General features: G+C 37.5%; 1 protein-coding gene across 2 annotated transcripts in view; it reads right to left on the reverse strand.

The window, feature by feature from the left end:
• Window positions 1-25,037, reverse strand: part of pHCl-1 (pH-sensitive chloride channel 1) — a 65,696-nt gene extending 40,659 nt beyond the window's left edge. For both annotated transcript variants that reach the window (XM_089867967.1, XM_089867966.1), the window contains exon 1: window positions 24,276-25,037. The gene's annotated coding sequence lies outside the window, so the exon portion shown is untranslated. The remainder of the gene's footprint in view (window positions 1-24,275) is intronic.
• Between the last annotated feature and the right edge of the window lie 1,294 nt (window positions 25,038-26,331).

Genomic DNA, 26,331 nt, shown 5'->3' on the forward strand with positions numbered 1-26,331 from the left:
AGAAATTAATTTCTTTTAAATTCGATACGGAGGGTTTCGGGGACAAGAGAGAGAAAGAGAGAGAGGAAAGAGGAGAGAGAATTGTAACGAATGAACACGCGCGAGAAATAAAGGGGGGGGGAAATGGAAATCTCTTCCTTAATTTTCCAGAACGAGATTGGAACAACGAAAGCCCAGAAGGAAAAATCAGAAAACTAGGACGTGTGGAAATCGTCGTCCTGTACGAGCTGTTGGGTCGCTCGCTATACCCATAAAGGTTGGGACCAAAGATTTATATAACAACACGTTTTAATTTTGCATACGCAACTACTAGGTCAACAGGAAACGTATTAAAGGTATTAATTACCAGAAACATAATATTAAATTAATTGAAAGGGATCATCAGTCGTCCTGAAGACCCTCACGTTACAAAACGAGGCCTCTTCATCGATTGAGACCTTATTATTCTTCTTTGTGTAGGAGCGTTAAACTTATTTTTTTGGTATAAAGGAGCATAGCTGGATCCCGCCTTTTCCATTTTCACGCGGGAAATGTGTGTCCCCTCGTATTAAGTGGCGCCTCTTTGTTTTTCAACCGACGGAACAGAAAAGGGAAGGGGGGATTCGAGGACACTGTCTTTCTTTTAAGGCTTGAGTTACTATAAAAGAGGGAAGGAAGAAATCTCTTCATGTTTCTTTCTTCTTTTTTTGCATAGACCCAAGCCGGCGCCATATCAACCAACCATCCAACATAAAAGGGTTTTTTTTAGGTTCTAGTCTTACGTTGCAGGTCTAAAACCGTTTAGAGTTGGTCAGTTGTACGATATTGTTAAACATGTCGTTCCTTGTGTAGTAATTGTTATTGGGTCAGTGTTTACAAGAACAACATCAACAACAAAATAAAAGAGATTATAGTAAACATCTTTTCTAAATTCATTTTGATAAAATAACACCCAAACTAAATAACACCGTTTTGACTTAAGTACTCTGTTTTGAGAAAACTAACAGAATTACACGAATACTCGTATTACAAAGTTATAAAGCAAAGAAAACATTCTAGTCTTGACCGTCCTGTTTATTTTCCATCCGATTTTCATTCTCCGGGCCTTCAGGGAGATCACGGTTGAGAAGATTCTCGATATTTACGATTTTATCCATCGTATTTGACGTCTTAAAACGACTACATGGTGGAGGCAAGAAAAAAGACAGGCCTGTACGAGGAATTTTGGTTTTACAACGATTTACAACTTCCCAATATTTCACGCGACGTGATATTTTTGCCTAATTGACCGATGGAGAGACGGATACAAAAAAAGGGGGGAAGGGTTGCTGCAACGTATTACGGCATAGAAAAGATAGGGTCATTTAAAAAAAGGGGTTGAAAACCCGGATGAGATGAAATTTTTCCCCGCTAAAATGGAAAACCAGGACACGCGGTACTGTGTGCTGGGGAATGAAAAGGTTTTTGGACGTTTCATTTCTAACGGCAGCTTTTTATTTAATGCGTTTTTAACGAGACTCATCCATAATGAATGTATGGTTTTATCATTAAAGTTTTGTATCAAATATATAGCTACAGAATTTGCGTTTTTAATCTGATAATCATAAATACTTATAAAAGAAAGAATGATAATGTTTTTGTATACGACATTTGTAACGTTAAATAATGGAATTGGTTCATTTGTGTTAGAACTCTAGATGCTATTTTTATTTTCTTTGCCTAAATAGGTCAAAAGCTTTATCTCTAAACTTTCATTTTGGTGTGAATTGGGGGGTTGGGAACTCTTCAAGTAAACCGTTAAGCTGAATATGGTAAAAATCCTTGGGTTCCAATAGTAAGCGATCAAGACTGGTGGTGCTCCAGTTTTCGATAGAGTTAAGGAAGTTTTAAGCCTAAGAAAGAAAAATAGCCTAAGGTCTGAGTAAACTTGACCCCTTCTCTTCATTTCTCACGATTGAAGAGTCGAAATAACTCTCCCAATCCCGTTCAAGAGCAGTTTCCACAACTTCGAGATCTACTTTTCCTCAAAATGAGGTTTAATATTGTGTACTTCCAGCTTATTCTAGTTTGCGAACTGCACTTGAACTAAACTACGATTGTTTCAAGCCTCGATCTTTATCGATCTTAAAAATGTTCACCCCCCAAAAAAACGGGGATCTTTCGTTCTATCTTCCTTTTTCGAGAACGGAAGGTAGACTAAGCCAAGGAGGCTTCCACTATCCACGTTCCATCGTTCGTTACGTAGGTGACAAAAACCCGCGCGTCTCTGACGATTTCGAAGGGATTATTTCCATTAGGGAAGCGAAAAAGCGGCTCGGGATTCGAACTTCGAAGCCATGACACGACTCAACTATCAAGCGAAGCGTTGTACGCACGGATATGCGACGGGAAAAAGGAGGGGTAGCTACAACGGAGAAAACTCATCCGTTTGGAAAAAGAAAGATAACAAGATGGGTTACAACGATATAAGAGACACTTACAAGGCTTAGAGAATGCAGGATGGAACGTGGCATCGTCTGCTAGTTAAATTAACCCTTGCAATATCAATACTGTTACCAAGTCATTTAAGACAATAAACCGTGATAATTTCGTACAGGAAACGGTACCAACTTTGTAGGAACTAATACAGCAAGCAACACATACACATCCTTGAGAAAACTCGAAGTTAAGTATTCAATTTATAACTTGCAACTTTCATTGCTATAGATGACCCACCAACATTTCTATACACTTCATCTCGCCTCATCTCCTTCAAGGTACATTCATCTACAACATGTCTATCAGGTTAACCGAATACATAAGCCACACGTAAAACTGAGGTAGGCATGTCGAAACAAAGTAAGGAAAGGATAAACTCTATTCCACTATCCTTTCGCCGACATCGACACAAAGATAATAATAATAATAAAAAAGAATACTGTCGTCGAAAAAAGTTTGTGTTGTTTTTTTTCTTTTCTTTTGGTAGCCTTCTTTCTCTGTCTCTTTTCGTGGCTCGAGTAATGGATCCTTGGGAGGCAAGATGAAAGGAAAAATGGGATTGTAAGAAACAGGGAATTTTTTTCACCTCCAAATCCTTTCGGATATAGAAAAAGATATACGAGCCAATAAACATCTCAATTGGTTGTTGAAATAACATTGCTTTCATATATATATATACACGTAGTACATTTACTAAGCTTACAGTCTATCTCGATCCAGCTCATAAACTGCGGAAATTTAGAAAAATGCAGAAAATAATATGAGGTAAAATAGCCAAGGCTTTTGTAATGTATATAGCAGGAGCCAGCTTTTCAAGAAGCATCCAATCAGAGAAGGGATTAGTTCCTAGTTAAGAACGGCGAATTTGGGCTAAATTAATTTCCCCTTTCTTAGAAACTAATTTTGGTTTGAATGAATAAGATTCTATATAGCCATTAGAGCCCGAGTTAATTTAAACAAACGACCTATTAGAGGCCGTTTTAACTTTCAAAAATCGGACTATAGTTTCCTTTATTCGTTTAAACAATGCTGTCGCAATTTCATTGTAAGTAACTTAGGAAAAAGACGTTTTTCATGGCGTGAAAGGAGCGTTAAATAAGCCTACTTTGACAGAGGATTACCATATCAAAAACAAGCTAGGATAAAAGCAGTGTCAAGCGTTGGAATCTCGCGCTCTACGTGCGGATGGAAACGAGCCATCCAGAATAGAAAAGTAACGTGCCAAGAAAATAGCTCGGTGGAGGTCCTCGTTCCAACCCAAGGTCAGTCAGTCGTCGCTATTAAAATAAAACAAAAATCCCCCCTTGCAGAAAACGTTTTCCCGCAGTTTTTATTTCCTCCTCCCAGCAAACTTTGTCATTAAGTCTGGCAACTGTTAAGGGCGCTCCCGTCTCATCATGGGTGACGTAACACCCTTTTTCCAGAAGAACGGAGAAAGAGAAAAGCGTATAACGCTGCTGCTGCTGCTACTACTACAGTCGGAGTCAGTGACAGAATCAGTAAAAAGATGTAGAAAGGAAAGGCAAGAGAGAGAGAAAAAAAGAGTCATCCGTCTTCTCGAAATTAACGCCACCCGATGCTACTCCTAAAATTCATTGCTTGATTTTCAACTTGCAGCTAGAGTTATTAAAATTTTCGCCGACGTAGATAAGGAAGGAATATGTTAGTTCAGCTGGAAAACTCTTATTAGATTCGTTATAATAGACCTCCCAAGGCCTAAGTGTACAAATTTTAATCATAGATTTCCCATAAGTTGGAAAAATATTTCAAATGGGGACTTACTAAATTAATAATACGAAAGAATGAACATGCAGTGTGTTCCAAAAAGGCTTGTAGAGGACTAAAGTACAGTGGATTCTACGAGAAATCAATTTGGAGTCGAAAATGTGGTACAAAGTTTGCCACTGTTTACAAGTCATGATTTGAGTGTTTTAGGGATGACCCCTTATATTTAAGTAAGAAAAAGAATGCTAATTTTATTAAGGAGTTACATTTTTGACTCAAAATTGTCCATAGAACGCATTGGACTTCGACTTTACCAATCCTTTATAGAACACCCTGTACACTCAGAGGAAAAGTAAAAATTTACGAATTCTGAAGTTGAATTCTAGAATATTAAATTGGCTTCAAAATAAGACCAACTACGTCAAAATTGGCAAGAAAATAACAAAGTTGCAATATTTTTAAATCCCTTTTTAGTAAGGAGAAACAAGAAAAGATAATTTTTTTCTTCTTTACAAAACTCGGGCTACTTTGCCAACTTTAAGTCTTTCACGTATTGTTTTTGGGCATAGCATGGTCTTTCTTATGGAAAAGCCGACTTTTGAACTCTAATGTGGGAAGATATAGTGGGATTTTCAGTTTTTCTGGGGTTTTTATACTTTGACCGGAAAAAGATAGAGGAGGAAGAAAAGGAAAATAAAGACTCTTCAGCGAATCGTGAGTCGGATTTAACGAATTTTTTTTGTGGTAGGAGAAACCGCTGATCCGACTAAAAAAGTAGAAACCAGCATGCACCAGGTTTTGGGTCTTATGCTGAGGGTGGAACGAAAATATTTTTTGGATCGGATCCTAGGGACCCATCCTGATTTTCAGGGCAAAAACAAGTACAAAAATCCTTTCGCAGTAGCTCCGTGTGGTTTCCAAGGTGCCAAGGCTATACAGTGAATCTCGCACATTATAAATTTACGTACAGCATGCTCCATAACTTAAGTAATGACTGATGAAGAGGTTTTCAATAACAGTTTATTTACATACTTGTTTTTATGTTTTTCGTGTACACCTAATGTCCACAAACAAATACACACACTAACACACAAAACACGAGCGTGTAACTCCGTTTGGTTATTGCACAGGTTTACTTAAAATCACTTATTGTATCCCATAAATTCAAAAATTGCTAACGGTAAATAATAAATTAACCAATCTCTAATAATTTAATTAACACTTTTAATCACGCAGGCGCTAGAAGATTAAAAACTGCCGGTATTAAGCTCGTTATCAATCATACCGTAACATAATCCGTTTAAATCTATAGCTCCATTTTAGGCCATTAAGCCCTTATAATGAATCTGACCCTATTTTAGGAAACCTTTTTCTTACACATATAAGGAAGCATCTTTAAACTTCTGGGAGGATCCTAATTGGAAACTATCGTGATTCGGCCCAAAACTAAACTAATCAGATCTTAGCGTGTTTGTACTATAACGTCGTTTATTACCTATAATGCACTCCCAAACTACGAATTCTTATCAAATTTTAGTAGAAAATAGTTCATCTCAGTTTAAATTACATTGAAGAGAAAAATTCCATATTAGTTTCCCGCCAAATCAGAAACGTAATAAAAGGCGCGCCTGTTTTATACCACGTGGTGTATACTAGTCGAACCCTATCCTTACTATCTCGTTTCGTTCCGGGGTTTGGGGGGGGGGGGGTAAAAATAACAAACAGAGAACTTTTATTTCATCCTTAAAAAAATAGGGCAAAATAAAAATTCTTTCCGATTATTTTCCCTTACATTTTTCACAATTTTTCTCTCTACAACTTCCGCCCCCATCATATTTTGTTGGTGAAGAAAAAGAGCTCGGATTTCTCTTTTCTACGAATTCTATCTTGTATCATCACGCACGGGCCGTAACGCGATAGAGTTTGATGGCTCCTCTCTTGGGAATGTTTCCTCTACAGCTTTTTTCGATTCCTTCGTTCGTTTCCCCGTCCGCATCTCAAAACGTGTACGGTTTTTTTGGGTTTGGTTCGCTCTGAGGGAATGCCAAAAAACCCGAACGTCTTTAATGCAATTTTATTATGAATTTTTCATTGGCCCGCGAAATATTTTTGGTTTTGGTATAAGCGGGTGCTGATATATATGTACCTTAAATATGGGCGTTGTTCCGCGACCCCATTGCATCGATCTATACCCTGAAAACCCGCTATAGTATCTCTATCCTTCGCCAGACAACTTGGCCGGGATCCAGAGTACGTTTCTCTCGAAGAATGGATCGCCAACTGCGCGTTACGCCTAACAACAAATGTTTCTTCAACCCATTCTTTCCTATACGACCAACATCGATATCGGGAAAAAACCAAATATTTGTTACACCTTTCCTAGGGTTAGGCTTAGAAAAAACTTAAAATATGAGCTTCCATAACTTTGACAATGACTGAGAGCTAGTCGTGGATGGATTCTTGTAAAAAGTTCCCTGGTGAGGTTCTGACAAAGGCTTACTACAACGAAAACAGCAAAAACCTAGTGTCGTTCTCGGCCCAGCTGTCATATCTCACTTATAAAATATATCTTTGGTATAATTAAGTCAAGGATTTTGTCTCGAGCGATGTATTTGTATTTATGATATCTATAAAGACGGTCAACTCTGTTGTAGACGTCTTTTTTTGGCGCGAATATACAATTTAGGGTGTGGCTGGCCGCTTAACTCGTCTATTTAAACACGAAATGGAACTGTAGGCGAAGAGAAAGACACACGTGTTGGTCGAACTTAAAGGCTTTCGGTCGTGGGCGTATTAGGGAAATTTATGGACCTCTAAAGGATTTCATTGCAGCCGGTGGCGGTTGGCTTGAATTATTAATTTCTAACGCCCGGGACCTATTTATTTTATTGTTCTTTTGACGTTTGCGTTGGCGAGCGCGGCATTTATTCGAGGACTGTTGGGGCAACCAGCCGCTTTTAGTATATAAGGGTCTCTTTATTAAATAAATTTATTATGATCGGACCCACTTTTGCGGCTTTTGATTGTCAATATAGAATGGGTTAATTTGATCATTGAGGTTTGTCGTCAATGCTTTATTTGAACAGGTACAGTCTGAAATATTTATATTGACGCACGCTGAAGTTAGGTGGACCCCAGTCCTGACCCAATCAGCTTTGGAAAAATGAGAGGGCACGCAATGCCAGTTTCCAAGTAATGAACCCCAAATGAAAGCCATGTATATAAGACCCGGGAACGTACGAATACCCATCACAAAACACGACTATACCATTCGTTTAAAACATCGGCGTTTAGTAATTAAGCCTTTCCAATATACCCAACTAAAAAAGGTAAAAGCTATTAATAATAAACTACGACCCTTACAATACAGGACGGTTCCAATTATAACCCACTAGAGGTCACAACCCAGTGACCGAAGTAAGGTACTAACCCAGTTAAGCAGGGACCTTTCTGTCCCATCTCGTTAAGGCATATCGAACGTGCATTAGTAGATTACTATAGATTAGAACATCAATCGTGATTAATCCCAATTAACGATTAAACCAATCAAAGCAAAGCGTGGCTAGATTCGGTCAACCAAATTCCGAATAAGGAGCGTTACGTCGCGCGTTGACTGCATTGCACCGTATGGACCGCTTGCCACGGGTGGAGATGCATATTTAATCGTGGCCTGAGAATGAATGTCCGGAGTATAGTATTAACGAAAACTGGGTCAAAAGACGAGCGGAATCATGGAGAAGAGTATGCGAGCGAGGCGCGGTCGCTAAAGCGAGTCTCTCCTAAAACTAAACTATAAGGTCGGAAGACCAACCCCGACCCTGACTGACTAACTTAGTAATACTTTTTCTTGATGAACCTTTTTACAAATGGACAGCGTGTGATTAACGGAGTGAAACGCGATTACCCTTTAAAAATAATATACAAATAAACATTGAAAAGGCGTCACTGTTCAACAGTTAAAGTGCGTTTCAAATGAGAGAAGAAAAATGTTATAAAACTGCTCCTGAACGATAATGGAACAAAATTTTCGAATTATTTAGATTAGAGATATTTTTCTTTTGGTAAAAACGAAAGGAAAAACAATTTACTTTATCTTCAATTTACTGAACAATGTTCTGATGTTTGGGGAGGAGTTATTGTCATAATCAGTAGTTTAACATGATCATAGTTCAAGACTTCCTTCGCGGAATAAACATTAGCATGTTTTGAACAAATTTTAGAAAACCCATTTTCCCTCAGTGTTTTTTTTTTGCTTAATTTTTTTAAGCAACAAACTAAGCATGCATGCTGTAACGATTGTTGATTTTGGAACAAGAAGGAGCTATTTAGTAAATAGATTTAAAAAATATCATTTAAGTCTTCTAAAAGAGACCTCGGATAATTTAGAGGAAAATCATTAGTGGGAACTGATTTACAAAGCAACCATTAATTACTCTACGGAGGGAAAGATGCAAACCGCGAATTAGAGAAATGCGGGAGAATTATAATCGGCAATGACGTATCCCGCTTACCAGCTGCTATAACATCCAACTGTAATCAAAGGCTTCACAAATGAATAATGGTTTCAACGCGAGAGGAAAGATGGTGATATAGGGAGTAGGTTATAGTGAAGCTTTTCGACGCCTTTGGCCTTCAGTAATGCTTACCTAACACTGGGGAGAGGGGAAAGGAACTGGTAACTACTCAATCCTCTACGACATCCATCAATAAAAAAGATAGGAAGAGGCAAACGTCGAGTCTTCTCCATCCATCCCCCCATCATCCTTGCCTTTTAGAAATCTGCCAAATGTTACGAAACCGCGGAACAAGGCATACAAGCGGGCCTTTTTCGTAATTATTTACAGCAAACCCCGAAAGAAGATACTCTCGCATTTTTCGATTGGGTTTTCTTTATACGGAAGTTAATCGGAGGAAGTGATATAATTATAGGAAGTAAAATTTTCAAGTTTTGATATTATGATATTTTGGAGAAATTATCAATTCACCTTATACCCTATCGCCGGAAGTTAGGCTTATCTTGGGATTCGTGATGGAAGTAACGGGAAGAAATTAGTCTGTAGTCTGCCACAGTACATATTTTTGGCCTTTGTAGCAGACGACAGAATTTGTAGGAGCTAAGCCTAATTGGAAATGAAAATTGATAGAAGCGCGAGACTTGAAAATATTGTAGGTCTATTTCGAATACGGGGTTTTCGGGGATCAATTTCTTAAGACTATGTAATATTAATCCACATCAGCTTATGAACTTCAGGAAGTAACTAGAGAGGAAGGGTAGGGGGGTCCTGTAGATTCAGAAAGCGTGCAATTTCTTCGGAATCTTCGGCCCCAAACTTCCGATAAACCCATCGCTACGGACGAAAAAACGTTCACAGCCTGGAAAAAGAAGGATCGAGAAAAAAGAAGCGAGGAAGGAGAGAGAGAGAAAGAAAGAAAGAGAGAGAGAGACTAACTTAGGTCTGGTTTAGAATAATAACTAAGAAGGGGGCCTATTTTTTCGATTCGCTCTAGCGAACGAAAGACCAGCAGAATGTCGAGACAAAAAGGCTATAGAGAGAGTCCGGACAAAGGTTCTACAACTCGATATAGGAAAGCTACTCCTTTTTTACCCCGAAAAAAATAACAGAATAACCAGGCACCAAGATGTCTCAATGAAGCGAATCGCTTCACCAAGGAGCCAGACTGTCGAAAAGTTCAGAGAAGAGAGATGGAGAGAAATTGTGGATATGGATTTATTTTTTGGCAGATAGAAAATTCTCCCTAACTTATGGTTAATTTTGGGAAAAGAGTGTTTAACTATGCCTAAGATTAGGTATAATTTTTTTTAAGTTTTTTTAGATTTATTTGACCTAAATTCTGAATCTGAGTATTAAAAGAGTAAAATCTAGCTTGGGAACTCTACCTGAACACAAAATAAATTAAATTAAATTAAATTAACAGAAGGTTAAAAAGTAAAAACAGAAAAATAAAATAAGCAAGTGTATAATAATTGCCGTATTATTAACGTAGTTCATAGAAAATCAATTAAACTCCGAGTCCCAGTTTTACACAAACACACACTTCTAAATTAAAACCTAAACTCTTCGTAACAAACCTCTTTACAGCGTGGTTTAGATTTAAATAAATCTCAATATGCATTTGAGACACGCCATATTGATTTCCTAATTCGCCATTACAAATATATACCCCTTACAGAATTTCGTAATCTAAACCACTCTGTGTATGATCGATTCTCCGTAAACCCCCGCTTTCGAGTTTAATAAAATTTCTGGAAGAAGTTTATTAACGGAATACAACACAGTCAAGTCCGTACGCGTAAATGAAATCGCATTTTAGGCGCAATATTCAGAAATTCCTTCTTAACCTAGAGATAGCCAGCCAGATAGTTTGGAGAGCCGGAGGTCCCAAATTTACGGCTCGATTTTGCTTTCTGGAATGCGTCTCCGGCACTCCCGAAGAGAATCGTCCCAAAATGGAAGCTAAGCCTTGGCTTTTAAAATTATAAACGTTTTAGGCCTAGTCCTTGGGAAGCTTAAGCGTATATTTTCTTAGGGAGTTTAGGAGCCTGAAAAGTAGCCATATACCGCGACGAATATATTGATCAAAAGACAAAAGGGCCGGGTCTTTCGTATTATAGTCTCTCTCGTACTGAGTATAGTCTCACGCTATCAGGATCGAGGAAAACGCGCCTATAAACGTCAATTCTTCCCGCCATGTAGCCATGCAGTCGGGTTGAAGGAAGGAAGGTGTAGTTGGTGTAGAGGACCCGTGTTTATCTCGCGCACGAAAGATAGGACACTGTGGAGAGTATAGTGTCGCAATTTTAGAACACTGGGGGGTCGCGCCTTGTGTATGGACCATTATTTACAACTTCCGTCGCGAACTTTGAAGATAATAGATTGGGAAAATATGTTGGGTTATAACGACAACAACTCCTTTAATATTACAGATTCGTATCGGAAGAGTACGTACAAGTTTATATCGAAAACTATAGATTATACTGGACGATAAAGTACTTGGCGATATGGGAAGAGTGTGCGTGGTTTGTTATATAACTAAATTAACGCGAAATTACACTATTTCCCCCAATCATAAACTTCTAACGTGAAATAAGACAACACAATCTTGCCTAACCTTACCATGCTGACCTAATTACACCAGTATTTTCGTATTTGGGGTATATTCATATGGTAATATCCCGATTTCAAATTCACTCAAATATTTAAAGGAAGAATAAAATCGAAAATCACACTCACAGTCTGCAGTGATATTTCTCGATCAAAACTCGAAATTTCTTACATTTCAACGTTTTTGAATTCATTTATTTTTCGTTAAATTCTTAAACCAATTATATTATGTTTCAATGTGATTGGATAACGGAGAAGCATTCTTTAACACGTGAAATATATCAAAAAATAAATGTTGCGCGAAGTCAGATATTGTTCTATTTCGTATAACATTTTTAGGTTCATTTTTCGCACAATTTTTGCTTTAGAAATTCTCTAAAAAACTAAACTATAAATATAACTATATTATATACATCACTTTCAAATCTTCAAAAATGAAATTGAAGTTGGGGTTTTACGGGTAAGCTCAAAGTTATTGGAATTTTTTGCCAAAAGAAATATCGTTAAAAAAATATATATATACTGACCGTAATAATTTATGACTGGAAATCAACCTTCTGGAAAACGTTTTTCGGATATGTTTACGCTTTCGTATAATATATAAAAGTGACCCAGTTATTGACTGCAAGGGAGGGCTCAACTCAGCAATGGGTCAAATATGTATACGGAGCCTGAAAATTTACAGAAAATCAAGCAGTCAACGCACGTAAAAGTCAGAAAATATTAACCGTAACATAAATGGAGCCGGCTTTATTTTTCCAAATCGCTCTCTCTAGACTAAAAACACGCTTCTTGTGTATAGTTTTGGGTTCGGTGCCGAAAACATTACGAATGTTTTTCACTTACGACAAAGTTAAAGTGAATCGCTTCCCCGATTGGCTGCGAATTTTAGAGAGATTATAGAGAGGCTAAGGTATACAGCTTTTGGAAAATCGATTTCCCTGAGTTTTCCAGGTTTTTTCCCCAAACATTGAGTAATAACGGGAGTGGCTTTTATAATTGAAGCAACCCCTTCAGAGCAAACTTACTCAAACCTCAAATTTCCCTGATTTCCCTGAATTTTACTAAAAATTCTAAATTTGCCCATTTTTTTGTCAACTAATTATTTCCCAGGTTTTTATGAACCCTGATCTCCATCAATTAAAATTTATTTACCAAAATAAATTTGGAAGATTCGGGACTAAATTCTTAACATCTCTAATGTCCCACTGATGAAAATGGGCGTAAGAGGGGGAGGGGAGATTATTTACAGCTGGGTCCCGCCTTCGTAAGCAATTAATTAACTTAAAGCTATAAGCCGTGGTCACGTGAGCTCGCCTCGAGATAAACTGCTTTTATGCTGAAGCTATACTTAATTAAATATTTCTTTTTTTAGCGTACGAACGTTTGACGGAATAAACAGCTCAATAGACGGTCAATAGTAGCACGCTAATGTTAAATGCTCAGCGTATATGTTGCGTAAGCGCATGATTTAACTGACCCACTTTCAGTATACATAAGTATAATTACGTTTTTATTTTTCTTATTTCTATGAATGACCTTCGACCTTGCAGATCGTACATTTTTTTCTCTAATATGTTGGCGACGTATGAGAAAAATTCAATTAGATATCCATGCTTTTTGCAGTAAATAAACGTAAAGCGAAAATTAAACCAAGTCTTCATTTCCAAATATAACTCAGCTAGGGCGAATATAGTACACTGGGTGAAGCCGACTTTAAGGGTTTCCAAAAGTAATGCTTTTTCCCATAGCCCCTGTAGAAATGTTTCACCCGCTGCACTCTAATGTTCAGGGAGAAGCCATCTTGAAGGCGCTTGCCCCTGTATTATTTTAACTCAACCTTTCATTATAGACGATAAAAGGGTATATTCTCGTTCAATAAACACATGTATAAGTGCGAAAATTCTCACTCAAGTTTAGGATTAAAAATAAAAAAGACGTGCGAACGTAAAACCGTTAGGAGCTTATTTTTTGACGTATTTTCAGAACCAGAGGGAATCTAGGAAGGCAGGGGGGGAGAGAGAGAGAGAGAGAGAGAGCGCAAGATGAGGAAGGTGGAATTATCAGAAAAAGGGGCGGATAGGCGCGAAAAAAACGACAGCGCCGGCACCTCTCATCCATAAAAAGGACCTCAGAGAGCCGCCATAGAACTCCAGGGAGGGTAAGCTAGAACAGGGAGACTTTATATAGGAACCCTTGGAGAGAAAAGAAAATTTTACGCGGGTACATCATCCTACGCTTTCACGCTTCGTTCTGCGCATCATTAGGTCGCTTTCTCTTTTCAAAATGAGGTGTGCAAGAAGATACGCAATGTGGTTCGTGTTTTTCTACCTTCCTCCATTTCTAAATAATATCTCCCTTACAGAGTCTCCCTGGTAAGCGAGCAAGAGAGAGAGAGAACTAGAGTTATCCTCGCATCCCTAAGCCAGATGAAAGAAATTTCATCTTATTTTAAGAGCGCCATGATTTATGGGTAAAATTTTTTAACGTCAACCAGTTTTGAAATTGAAAATGATATAAATATGCCAAAGGGCGAAATTCATGAGAAAAAAAATAGAAGAACTTTTGCACGGGCACGGTTTGGATCGCAATGCTAACTTAAGCCTTAGTTAATAGAAAGGAAATATTCTTTAAAGAGTTCCACAAGTTGGTCGCGCACCGTGCCCCAATCTGCCTTCAAGTTCTCACAAAATCCGCACGAGGCGATAGCTTCGCCGTAAACCAACTCGAAACCCGGACCTTTAATTATAAAGGATTAATTCAACCGTCTCGTGCTAAGTATACATACAGTAACTAATTTTAGATCAAAATAAATTTTAGTAGATAAAACTTCTATATTTAAAATATTTACTAAATAAACTTAACTTTAATAAATAAATAAATAACTTGGAGAGTTTCAATTTTTAAACATTGAAAAATGCCCCAGAAAAAAATATATATAAAATAAACTCATCGATTAAGTCAACATCGGCAATCTCCGGAGGCGCAACGGCCGGAGTAAACACTTCTACGATATCAGGGATACTCGGGTTTTGCGGGCAACAAAATCGATGCTTGGCCTATTCCCATAGAATGGCATCAATCAGGTCGCTATTTACCACTATTCAAGCCCAAATATCCCCCTTTATATATACAAGATCCTTCCCCATTGAACATTCTCGCGCTATTGAACCGTGAACCGGCGATACCTGGCTGAATATGTGACAGTTCCATACAGTTTAGTATACCCTTAAGCCTTTGCTTTCCCTATGGGGGAACTGTACACACGCAACACTGGACTATACCTAACTTTTATCTACTGTTAGAAGTGAAGAGCGGGTATATACCACCTTATTCTTATTTCTACACTCTCGAAGCTACGAGAGCGCGAGAAAAGGAAAATGGTGGGCCATCCATTGTTCGACCCGTCCCATAAACCTTGGAACAACTTCTACAATATCCATCTAGAGGCGCGTGCTAAGCTTATAGAGATGAGATACAAACTCGCCTTTAGAGGAAAAGGAGAAAACGTGTCTGTGACAGCCAAATATATTGCTTCTTCGCCAGTACCAAAGTCTCTGCTTAGAGTATTATTGCAACTGTCTTTTTTCAACAGTAGACCAAAAGAAAAAAGAGAATGGAAACATGTTTTTACGACCGTGCTTGTCAATTCTTAGCTTTTCCATTGAAATGAGGGAGAATGCAATCGTATATATGTTTATGACAATATTATTTCTTCGTAAGGTAAGGAGATATAAACTTATTTGAATAAAGACCACAAAAAGAAAATCAGTTCTATCACAGTAGCATATCCCTTACTTCAACTTATTTTGGATTATTACTATATTTAAACGGATCTATAAAACTATAAAGGTATCAAGATAATTAGATTGTTATCCCCTTAGAAAAATAAGTATTCAATATTCAAAGAAAGAAAAGGATACAAAGAGATTAACTTCCAAGGCAAATACGAAAATTCATTCCGTCCCAGTTAAATTATTCGATAACAAAATGTTTTATACCGTAAATACTTTTCCCCTATATGCCATCACAACTCCAACACCATACACCACCGTATTATGAATCGATTTAAACCTTATTTCAATCCCATTCCGAGAGGCCCGGGCTGGGAAAGAAAAATTCCACGTATAAAAAAAAATTGAAAACCTATTATACAAAGAAACCTCGTAGCGGATGAATTTTATGAAAATAAAAAAAAGAAAAATGAAATCCTTCCCAACCAGAAAATTCAAAGAAAGAGAAGAGAGGGGAGGGTAAATTTTTTCATCATTCCTTCAAACCAAATTTCTCGTAAAACTCTAACCGAGGTATAGGGATTGTAAGAGGCTGGGCGAATGTATAAGGATGGAGCAAGACTTAGGAGAATGCGATGGTCCGTGCCACCTTTTCTTTTTCAGAGACGTTTCTCTCTCTCTCTCTCTCTTTTCCAACACGTGTCGCCCCTTCAAAGCGGACGTAAGCTCGAGAGCTAAAAGAGCGCGAGAAGTAAAGACCCTTGGGTAGGTATAGGCGAGTGGAATAAGGGTGTAGAAAGAAAGAGGAGGAGAGGGAGGAAGGAGTAGGGAGTTATGACAGATTGGTGCGGACAATATGACGCCCTTTTTCGGGCACCGAGTACGTATCGGAGGGGCTCTTATTCCTAGAGAACCCAAAACCCATTAGAAAAAGCGGTTGACGCCAGCCCGATAGCCGTAAATTGTTCCGGAGGGGTTATTACGGGGGCTTCGCTATTTCTCGCACCCTCTCCTCATACCCCAAAATGCGCAAGGAGAACATAGGCGACGACGCGAAAAGCACGGAGATCAACAGCTGGGTTAATAAGAAACTCGCTAAAGGAATCCGGAGCCGCCGGCAACAAGTTGAGGAATAATCTTGTACATACTCTTACCACCGCCGCCGACAGAGACAGGACACCCTCAAGACGTGAAAAATGGGGACTTTAAAGATTAATTAATAAAAGATTAGATGATACTGCAGCGGTTTTAAAAATGGAGTAACGTAGATGTTATTAAACTTTTGAAAGTGCTCGTAAAATGAACATAGCTACTGTAAGAGACTTACTGGGAGATAGTTCGAGAACGACAAGGGAGAATTGACTACACTGAAGGTAATTGCAGGGACAGAGAGAGAAAGAGTTCAAACTTGACCTTGACCCTTAAATAATAATAATAATAATAAAAATAACACCGTAAAAAAAGAACGTGCATGATACAAATTGTCAGTGATAATAAATCACGAACAGACATACATGGGGGGGTCCATGGAGACCTCAAAACTGGGAATCATTTTTCGCTCGAACGAATGGAAGAGAGGAAACGAAATAAAAAAGAAAGTATAACGCGAAAGACCAAGGCCCTGCGGGATGGAAAAATCCCCGCGAGACAAGTCCAAATGGACAGGCACGCCAATCGCAAACGGAACAGAAAATCCATCCCAATTGGGTAGAAACGGACATTGGCGAAAGAGGTTTTTATAAACGTACCACAAAAAAAAAAGAAATAGATAGGCATATATCCATCCGTAACTCGCCCGGATTTCGGATAAATTCAATTTCACCGAATAAAAGGGATTTTACGGAAATGGGAACGTTATTTCACAAAAGCTATATTCCATTTCCCTACAGCTTATTCAAACTCTTCCTCAATGCCGAAAACTTTCTCGATACAACAAACGAAACGATACGATATACTCTTTGCAAAACTATAATTCCCAATTCTGATCTACTTAGATAACTTAAAAATGATTGAATCGGAAAGAAATTGAAAAGTTTACTGGGCAAAAATAGAAAAAAAAGAAACTGGAAATCAATTGTATTTAAAAAAGAATCAAGATTTAAAATCTTATTTAAACCCATCCAAATCATCCATCTAAAGATGGGAGTTATCCACTCTCAATCATTCATTCAGAGAGAATTAATCTCAACGGGAGTAGAAATAGACTACTTAAATCGACTCGAAAGGCTTACACACCGGAAACAGTTTCTATTAGCAACCACTCTCGCTATAAAATTCTTTCTGAATTGTTGCTCGTCAAATACTATTCTATACAGCATGCAGCAATATGCCTGAAGTAACAAATGTTCTTCCCGATGTTTTTAAGAGTACATTTTCTCAGATATATTTCATCGTATAGGAAACATTTATTAATAAACTTAGTAACCCTCCCTATGTTATAGAAAGATATCCAATAGACACACGAGAGAGAGAGTGTAGTTTATTTGAGATGATGGTTAGAAAAATGAGGAATGCAGTATGTTCATTCGTTTCCAGGCAGAAACAAGTAGCAGCCGAATCTCGTGCGTGGTGGAATGGAGTGCCTCTCTATTCAACAGAGAAACGAGAGCAAGAGAGAGAAATAAAATAAGCTAGAGAGAGAAGAGAGAGCCCGTAAAAAAGGCTTAGACTCGCTCGTAAAGTTTCAGGAGCTACTCCATTTACTAAACATGATAAAAAATGAACGATGGTGAACATCCGACGCAATATACGGAGCGAGACTTAATACACGTATATATATATATATGTATATAAGCCTAGGGCCTTGGTCAAGCTAGCCGAGATTGAGGCGTACGATCCTAGTTAAACTAAAACACACACACCTCTATACTTTTAACATTATGCTTTTTCGAAAGCAGTTTTGCGCTAATTGATTTATTTTCCCATGCGGGTTTGTCGCGTTCGCTGTTAGCTAGCTCTATTCGAGGGGCAAGTAACTCGGAGTACAAATCTGTGTCCACGAAATCAAGGAGTAAACTAGCCTAAAGTATAGAACACATTTCATAAACGTCAAACTAATAAATAAAACTTAAACCATTATAAACAAAGGAAAAACAAAACTGTTCTGAAAGAATTCGGAGCCAATTCATGTAACACAGTGTAGTTGTAAAAATTTTCAATCCTAAATTCCGCTCTTATTTTGACTTTAGAGCGCTCAAAAAAAAAACAGGAGAGTAGAGGGGAAGGTAATAAAAATTCGCTTTTGGCAAAGGAGATAAACTGGGAATTTAAGAAACGGGAGCGAGGAAGTTATGGATGAATAAAATAATGCTTTAAGGGGGAAAAAATTGGGAGAAAGGACTGCCTGATAAATAAGGAATATATAAAAAAAGAGAAACTTCTCGCGCGGGAAGCAAAAGAAGAAAGAAAGAAAGAAAGAAAACCATTCCTCCTTTACTGATTGGATTAGGACGTGTCGCTCCTAAGTACATTCCCGACCCTGGGCCGGCCATACTCTTCCGCCTACACTCTCCCAAGGCATCTTTTTCGCTTAAATTGCGAGGCTACCATGGGGCTGCTGCCCAAGTGTACATACAAGACGGGTCGAAGAAAGAAGGCGAGACTCTATCCCGTTCGCCACTATAGTTCTTTTTCGCCGGTCAGCGGAAAAGCCCCGTGACACGTATATACAACGCAGCCTGAAAAGGATGCGCCACAACCCTTGGTCAAATAAAGACATACGGGGCACGCTCTATACCCACCAGCTTGCTACATATCAAGTACAAACGCGGGTGGTGGTTGACCAAGCTGCAAAAGAAACGGTTTGGTCCTGCACTAGGAAATACCGCCCAAATCTAAACAAAAAGTAGCCAATACCCCTCAAGAAATTTGAGAAAAAACTTGTTTTAAAATTATATCTAATTGTTTAAGTATCCAATCTCGATTCTCAAAACGATCCAATTGATATAAAACTGAAATTCAGCGCTTTATAAAGATATTCCCACAATTTCACAGACAATATAGCCAAATTGGGCGGTTTTACCGGTAGACTGGCATCATTTTTGTTACTCTTCAGCCTCAGCTTTCCTTCTTTCTACAAAAAACCTAGTGACCTTCGATAACCGAGTTACGCAAGCGAACAATCAATGGTTGATGGTCTGATTGTATTTGTTTGGGATTGGAGAGAAGATCGAGATGAAAAGAAAAGAAGAAAAACCCTTTGGGTTCAAACAAAAACTTTTCATCAGAATAAATCACATCCGAGCGCAACCAACCGCCTTCTTCACATCTTCTGGCGAAGAATACTTGTTCCGCACCAAAAACACGATACAACAAAGTTTATACCGACCGCCTCGCGCGCTTCGACGTCATGTAAGCTTATACGGATGGCAAACGTACCTACCATTCAGAAATTGATCTATGTTTGACAAAAGGGGAACATAAGGATCTGAAATTCTATAACATACAGTTAGTTCCAAGGGAGATAACCTCGTCATTAAAGATGGTTATCATATACTTGTGACTCTTATCACTTATTCCTGACCCGTAATCCCCTTCGGTATAGAGTGTTACGCCATCAAAAGCTCATTTAATAGAAGTAAATCAGTTACTAGAGACCCTTGGGTTTCGATATGTAACTAAGAGGGAAAGACATAGGGGGTGAAACTTCGCCCCATCTCGCTTTTTGGCGCCTGCGCTGTAATCACGAGAGAGCGAAGAAATGGCAATGTATCAACCCCCTTGTTGAGTATCCCAATACTGAGGCTAGCCTACCCCTTTTTAACATCGAAAAGGTCTATTGTCTTGCTTTATAAACTAATTTACATTAAACTCGAATTGCAATTCCGACTAAACTATATCATACCGAACTGGATGAATTCTAAATTGATGATCAGATGAAAATGAGTTTAACTAACTATTCGCATCAAATCAAACGCATTCAATAATTCTTTAAATGGCCATTTTTGTTTTGTTTTGTAGTAAAAATATAATCAAACTGAGCCTAATCTCAGCACGCTTCTAATTCACCTCCAACAAACACCATTCCATCTTCAAAATCAAGAAGTACGTCACTTTGGGAAACTGACTTCTGGGCGGGAATAAATACCCGTATACAAGCGATTGATATCGATCCAGGGATGGGACAAAGCCTCTCTCTAGTGGTAGGTAGTACAGTATAGAGAGAGAGCGCGAAGAAGAGAAATGGGAGTTAGTTGACGACATTCCCATATATATATATATACGAAACAGAGTATATAGAAATAATAAAAGGTTTTGGGGGGAGAGTACAGATATACCAGCCGGATAAAGTATATAAAGCATACACTTCTGGACGGCAGAATGTAAATAGAGGAAGAGTTTCTAGATCCAAGAACGAGACTGCAACCTTATATTGAGTCTGAGCACAATCAGCCCTGGGTTTTATATTATTAAGAAGGTATTCGCTATATTTTCTTAGAAACAAAGAGATTGGCTACTTTACATTACATGCCTTAAGATAATTCCCAAGCAGTTATCGGCGACAAACTAACACGTAAAGCTAGGCCTAGGTACAAATATTCAATTCTTCCTGGGAGCGATAAACAACCGAGACTGATCTCAAAAGAATTGTCTTTAGCAAAATTATTCGTAACTAAAATTTCCCCACGGGGGAGGCGGGTTTATTTTTAAGAAACGAAATTAATTAAAACTTTATAAAACTGTTTTTGAATAATAATTAAGGGGAAATTAAACTTCAAAGGCAAGAACGGTACTTTTTTAAAAAATAACTCGAACTTAACCTTTACAATGAATCTCATTCAACAAAAACAAACACTATGCAATCCTCCCTCGCATAACTTGGGACTAAACAGAACACGAATTTTTTTTTATCTTCAAAGGGGAGAAAAAGCGCTAAGAAAAAGTCGTAAAACTTAAAACCCAAGTATCAGAGATCTACCTGTCAAAAAATCCTCACGTACTTCGTCCGCAGTAGTGAATGGCCCCCTTTTATATAGATATGTTTTTTCATTAGTTTATTACTCTAGTAGTAGGGAGAGCGCGTCGTGCGAGTTATTTTAAGAAACAGTGCGGCTCCAACTCACCCTTTCGAGTACACTTAGATAAAATGGGATAAACATCTTAACGATTCAACGATACTATCCATATTCTTGATATTTCTCGTACGCGTCAAGTCGTTCTTCCCTGACGCAAAAAACTGGCAACATTTGGCAAGAAAAAAGAAACTAGAGCGTACGTTGCATACACACACACACACACCTCAAATCGAGGAAGTAACGTAACCTGTTCGAGCGAGAGAAAGTCTTAGGGTATATACCTCGTCGTACATAGTGTCTCTCTTTTAAAAATAGAGGATCGGAACATCGCGTGAATTTTTCTAGACTCCAGATATTTGGAAGGGTTTCAAGTAAATAACTTCAACATGGTAAAAGTACCGTACGGTGTTAGGAATGACTTATACTTGAATATATAAAACTCGTACACTGTTATTTCGCATTGTCTTTCGATGCAGCTATAAACCCTTCCTTTTGTATTTTAAGCCTCGGTCTATAATTATAAGACTGGCTAAATTAAGGGGGGATTTATGGCAGACTTATCAGAAACACTCTGTAGGTTTTAAAACTATCCTTGAAATAAAACCGTCCAATTGATTTCAACAGCTGGAAAGGATATTATTGTAAAATACCAAAATATCCGACAGTTATTTACAATCTCGTATAAACGTTACTTCACATTTATTTATAGATTTTTTTATCCTCTTTTGTTTATATGATCCAATTATGGATTTTGAAATAAAGCCAGGGTGTTTGTTTAATAAAATAAACATTAAAGTTACGTTTTAAAAGAGGTGTACTTTGGCACTTCCAGTTAGGGTTAGAGGTTTATTGGCAAATCCATCCTCATATCCCTAACACCTTAACTTCATTTTAATATCTATACCATCATGACGTCACAAGATGCATTCTCAAAGGCCTAAAACTTTCAACAAAATTTTAATATTAAAATTTAAACCATCTTCGTGAAAACTTTAAGCCTGAAAATTCTTCATTTATTCAAGAGCTATCCGGATTATCATGACGTAACTATGAGGTCAAACGAATGGGAGTTCTCCATTTCCGATAAGGGATAATATCCACCTAATTTATTGAATTATTGAAATAAACATAAAACATTCCCAAATACCATTGGAAAAAAAGTGCACCCGATTGCGTTGGAAGATAACTCGAGTTAATTATTCAGAAAAAATAAAAGTACGGGGTGTTTTGGGACAGAGGACTAGTGGAGAGTTAGAGAGATGTTAGAAGAGGTTTTTCGATCCCAAGAGTCCCTCTGGTTCTTTTCCCGGACCGGTATAAGTCCCCGCTTGATTAGGTTTTATCGACGCGAACCCAATTAGCCCTTGGTCGTAAAAAAAAAGAGAGAGAAAAAGAAAGCCAATAGAGGATTTTCAAGTCGTTTTCACTCTGCAATTTTAAAGAAAATCTCCTACACTTTCGGTCCTTTAAAACTTAGGCAAGCGAATCCCCATTTTTTGCTTCTCATTCCATAATAAGCCTTACGCTAAGCGATTTGTCTTTTACAAAGTTAGGCCTTAGAAGAAAAAAAAACTCCAATCTTGGTTGATTACATACAAGATGAGATAATTTTACGAGGATTAAATGACTATATAGGCGAGAAATTCGATGTCGGGCAATCAATCGATTTGCAGCTAGCACCAAATATTTTTCTTTTGGTAAAAGGACCTCCAACGAAATACGAGTTAACTAAAATAAATAAACGAAGGAGGTGGTATTAGAAATATCGCTTAACATTTTGTTACGAGTAAGAACTTTGAGAAGCATAATCAATCAACACGTAGGCCTTGGGATTGCTTCAAAGTATAGCCGGTCAATAGTTACTCTCAAACCAGCGAACCATCACGCTAGGCGTAAACAAACTCTCTAAACCTAATGAAAATGTTTCTAAATTCAAATTGATCCAATTTCAGTAACAGCAACAGTTTCAAACGTCGCTTAACTCTATCATTCCAAATAAACTAACCTAAGCCTTTGCCCATAAATTCCGTATCAAATTAAGACCTAAGCCTTTTTTTCAAACTACTTTCGAGTAAATGGTAAGCCTAATTTTAAACGCGAATCAAAATTAGTGTAATTACGTGTGGGGAAGCTAGCAGAGACGCAAGAAGTGAAGTAAATAAGAAAAAAATAAATCTAAATAACATTAAGACTTAAGCCTATTTTTGAAAATACTTATGGTTTTATTCAAATAGGCCTAATTTTAAACGTGCATCTAAATCAGGATAATTACGTGTCGAAAAGGGACGGGGAGGTTGCACTTCAACAGAATGTAAGAAAGAAAGTCAGAAGTGAAGTAAAAAGGAGAGAAAATTGTTTATATATTTATATGGGTGGGGAGTATGTCGAGCGATTAAGATGTACAGGAGGAGGCAAGGCGAAGGCGAACGTAAAGCAATACGTCTAAATTAATTAGCGGGCATTCCTGAAGTGATAAGAACGTTAAAACGATCCCCCTCTCGTAATGAAATTACGCCCCTGTTTAAGAAGCACTCTTTATTTGACTTCTCCATCGTTCAATTCCATATAGGAAAGCGCATTGAAATTTGTTCGAGCGAGAAATTTACCAAGCTTCTCTTCGTACATAACAATAGAACGCCTCGTAAACGATCGCATTCGTGAAATTATTATTAAAACATGGACGCTCGATAAAGTTATAAAACTAATTTTCTTTTTGGCGACCTTCCGGAAGTAAGATGGATTAGCAAAAGAAAAACGTTAATAATAAAAAAATAAACAAGAACTTCATAATAATAATCATAATAGCTATAATATTCTATACACAGACATATGTATATAACTATAGTTCTGGCAGGGATCGCCCCGGTATAAACCAATCGGAAAACGAGTACGGACTTTTTCAAATACGCAACCGACCATTCAGACGCCACGATTCCATTGACGTAAAAAGTTTGCATTTGGGAAACGGGAAGGTATATAGTTTCTCTCTCTCTCTCTTTCTCTCTCCTAGGTTGCGTATATATGGTAAAAACAGGGAATTCGGAAAAGGGTTAATTTCTCCATGATCCTAATCGATATTAGTAAACTCTACTCAAAACCTTACCCGGATATAGGCTTAGTAAATAAGTGTACTTAATTAATTAAAAACTTAGAAAAATTAAGTGCCCAAAAATTGCAAAAAATTCAAGCCTAAGAATAAAAAATATGAAAAAAAAACTTACGTTTAGCGAGAGAGAAAGTATTATACGTAAAAATACACCCAAAAATCTAGGGTTTATGTTTTGAAGTGATGAAAAATTTTGCGATTGCAAAAATTTCTATATTTTCTTTTCTTTTTTATCTCCTTTCAAATTAAATATTTGCCTACATATTCAACGACGCGCACATTATTCTTTTGCAATCGCCGCTGCTGATGGAATCAAGGTTCCTAATTATGAAATTACGCGTTTAACCGATTTAACGCGCACAAATTGTCGTCATTTTTTTAATTAATGCGTTCGAATATCTACCTTTATATTTCTCTGTCGTGGTTGCAAAAAAAAAGATCTACAACGCCACGAAACTCGGTGAAGAAAATTTAAATCGAGGTTTCGTACTCATATCCTTGCGAAGAAAGATGAGATGAGAGATTCGAATTATTTTTTCTAAGTCTTTTTATACCGGATAATTACTAATATATTTACACTACTAACTGCTCTAAAATTGATTAATAATTTGTTTATTTTATCTTTTTTTTAGTTATTTAATATTAATTTGCGAATTGCAAAAAAAACAAAGCCGACTTGCTCTTTTTTTTCTTCCACTATTCATTTTCTACAAGGCTAAAAACTTGATAAGACGAGACGCGCATCCCGTTCGGAATAGAGATCACGCTTCTCTGCGTGTAAGCTTAGCTGGGAGAAGCTTTCTCTAGCCAACCGAAGGATCTCAGGCTGCGTGTAGAGGTCCACCGCGCCAAGCCCCGGAGAGAGGGAGCAAGAGAGAGAGAGAGAGAGAGAGAGAGAGAGAGAAAATACCGGGTTAAATTCTACGTCGACAGAGACCTCTAGTTGCGTGGAAACATTGGAATATATTCGAGTATTAAGAACCAAGAACGAAAAGGGTTTATACGCGGTGGTGGTATAATATTGCTAGGGTAACGGGGATTCATCAATACCGTATTTGAGATATCAGAAGCTAATGCCATAAAGTAGAACGCTAATTGGTCAACAGAAGAAATTGAGACTTGGTCTTTGATCTTATTAGGAGCGGCTCCTAACTTAATATTTTCGTTTTAATAATAATTGCACCACCGTTATCCTATCAAATTCAGCCTACCCGATTAAAAAAACTCGACAATTTCAATTCAATCTTGCTCTCAACCCGTTCATAAGGATCCTGCCATTTTTCAAAAGGGTTCGTTCGTTTTAATTTTTTTGTTTTTTCTTCCTCGTTTATGCCTACCTATGTTTTAGAGAGTGCAATTAAAACGTGGTTGGTTAGATTATTGACAGAACCTAATGACCTATTTTTAATGAGGCTATCATTAAACTCTTCCATCTTTAACATTTTGGGACGAGTAAAAAAAAAATAATAGGAGAAGATGAAATTCGTTCGTATTGTATTGAGAAATTCTACCTTCGTTATATTAATTTTTGAAAAGTATTTAGTTTTAGATGAATATTGCTATAAATAAAATTCTACCTTCGTTATATTAATTTTTGAAAAGTATTTAGTTTTAAATGAATATTGCTATAAATAAAATATTGTGTCACTATCCCTTTAAATAGATCAAAAATAGGCCTTAATGTATTTTCTATGGAAGCGCCTGTAGAAGTGTTCAACCTGCCGCGCACTGCTGTTCAGGGAGAAGCCGCAATCCAGGGGCAATACACGTGTAATTTAGCGAGGAATTTTTACGAGGCTCTTAATCTACTAAATCTGAACACTTTGGCATTTAGAAATGCCTTGTAAAAAATTTGTAACGCAATCTTTTCATCATCTGCTTCACTAAACTATGTCTAACTACACCCTAAAACGCGTAAAAAATAATGTAAAAATGGGCACCTTTATATTAAAAAGCATTTTGTATAAATATACACTTTATAAAAATGGTCATTTTTTAAAACGAGGTCAAAAAAATATCAAGATTTCACATTTAATCCTGATTAATGTCCGGATTAAATCAGGTCAGGTCGGGCCATTTTGGTCCTCGCAAGAAAATTTTGTAGGACAAACATAAACACCTGCTTCAAAGTGTACATGGAGCTAACTTGGTCATATAGAGAATAAGGAAAA

This window comes from Phalangium opilio, unplaced genomic scaffold, assembly GCF_054372755.1.
Source record: "Phalangium opilio isolate 3A_F unplaced genomic scaffold, DU_Popi_V2 ptg000024l_1, whole genome shotgun sequence".
In the NCBI taxonomy this organism is placed as follows: domain Eukaryota; kingdom Metazoa; phylum Arthropoda; class Arachnida; order Opiliones; family Phalangiidae; genus Phalangium; species Phalangium opilio.